The sequence below is a fragment of the Quercus suber genome, unplaced genomic scaffold (genome assembly GCF_002906115.3).
Source record: "Quercus suber isolate HL8 unplaced genomic scaffold, Cork oak 2.0 scaffold_515, whole genome shotgun sequence".
Taxonomy (NCBI): domain Eukaryota; kingdom Viridiplantae; phylum Streptophyta; class Magnoliopsida; order Fagales; family Fagaceae; genus Quercus; species Quercus suber.
In genome coordinates, this window is record NW_027069964.1 from 293,341 (window position 1) to 295,637 (window position 2,297).

Below are 2,297 nucleotides of genomic sequence, written 5' to 3' on the forward strand. Positions count from 1 at the left end.
CCTGATTCGAACCGTAACTCGGCGAAAGATTTCGTTCGGGTGAGCGGCAACTGGTTTGCCGAGGAGATACCCTGCGCGTTTTCGCCGCGCGACGTTGGTCGGTGGCTAACCTTTATTTTTTTTTTTATTTTTTTATTTTTTTTTATTTTTTGGTCCGGTTATGTGAATGTTAACCCTTATTTTCTTTGTGCAGAGACCAGGAGATTCAGGCCGGACATTAGAGTAGTACACGTTCGGGACCTGAACTTCTTGCTCAGGTCGGAAATTTTCGTACATACGGACGGGCAACTCCGAGCGTCCCATCTCATCCTCGGTGTCGATCCCGTCTACTCAACTTCGCAGCCGTTCGGTCAAGCCCTGCTAGTCGATAGTCCTCTTATTTCGTATATAGACGTCCGGCACGCAAACTTCCTCCCCCCAAGGCTAACGGTAGGCGAGGCGCGTGATTTAGGTCCCCGGTACACCTGTTCAGACGAGCGTCAGCCAATTCGCGACGACTCAGCCGAGCGTGTATCCGCCGAGCGCAGGAGACGCGCCCACGAGCAGATCCAGCCAGAAACTCCTGCGCAGCCCGAGGGACCCGTAGAGCCCCAGGCATTTGCTCGGGAAGTTGAGCGTGCTGCCGCGGAACCGACTGACTCATCCGAAACAGGATCCGATCAAGGCTACGCCATGGTGGCCAGGAGGAAGATGACGCTAGACCGCTTCGTCCCCAGCGCCCGCACCACCGTGCAGCAACAACAGACACCCGGCCATGATGCTTCGCCTCCCGCTGCCCCGCCAACCCGAGTTCGAAAAAGGCAGCGCACAACCGATCAGCCTCAAACGGGCTCGGGAAATGTGCCCCCCCGACCTTCGGTCGGTATCGTCATCCGGGAACCGGTAGCGCCAACCGGGATAGAACGGGCGTCCACTTCCCGGGCTCCGGTGGCATGGCAACCCTCCTTCAAACTTGGAGGCGAGCCTCTCCCATCGACGGCCAATGCCCGAGTGTGGGACAAAGGTCATGGTGGCTACGTGGCGCAGAGTCTGGCTCGCGGCATCCTTCTGCCCGAGGATTTGCACGCCTTCACGGATTCGACGGATGAGTCTTTGGGGAGGCGCTTGCAGTGGCACACCATAGCGGTAAGTGTTTCACCTTTCTTCGCGATCTTCTGTTTCTCATTTGCTTAAGTACGTGTATTTTCCCTTTTACCCTTCAAAGTGAATATTATGTGATCAGGCCGCGCAAATGTCGTATGTCATGGATGGGAGGGTGAAGGAGCTGGCCGAGGACGTTGAGCGGGAGAAGGCTCTAAAGGCTGTTGCCGAGGCCACAGCGGAGGAGAAGTCGAAGATTGCCGCGGAGGCGGAGGGTAAAATTGCTGCGGCCGTGAAGGCTCAGGCCCTTGCCGAGACGAGGTCCGAGGAACTGGAACGGCAATTGGGCGGCACCGAGCTGAAATTGGCGGAGGCTCAGAGTCTGAACACTATGCTGGAAGGGCAGCTGGCCAATTCCAAGGCGGCGCTGGAAGCTTGTGAAAACAAGTGGTATAATGAGGGGTTTGCGGACGCCGAGAACTCAGCGGAACCGGTCATCCGCCAAGCCCACGGGCTCGGGTTTGAGGAGGGGTGGTTCGCCGCCCTTCAAGCGTTGGGGATTCCCGAGGATTCTCCGCTGAGGGATCGCAGCAAGATCCCTTTCCCGAGCATCCCTCACACCGGGAATCCGGCGCCCCTTATTATTGACGAAGAAGAGACTTCCAGCATGAGGGAGCTAGTGAACGCCATTGATTCCCATGCAATGCCAACCGACATGGAGGGAACCAGCCATCCCAATGTGGGGGACCTAACCGGGGGGAACATCTAGCCGCCAACTCCTCACGCCGACCAGCACTCTCAAGGGGACGCCTCCTCCGCTCACGCCGTGGACATTGAAAGTTAAAAACCAGCCCTTTCTTATTTTTCCTGTGTGTTTTTTTTTTTTTTTTTTTTTGTTTTAGTATTTTGAGTGGAATCGCCCATGTCACCGGGTTGTGGTGACGAGATACATTATGTGTTGTCTTTTATCTACTTTGGGTTGCCGGGTTTTGGCAACAAGATGCTAATTTCAGTTATATGTTTTAATATGAATGCTTTATCGTGTTGCTCTTTTGTTTTGATCGAGTACTGGGCCTTTGTTGGTTGTCCCTTTATTGAGATGTGTCTGACCACGGTACGGCCTCAATACGCTTAGAACGTGCTCGGTGATTAGCTTAGAACCGGGGGGTAGTTCTGTTAACAAAAAGGCTGTTTTCACTTGTTCGGTTGTGAGGTTC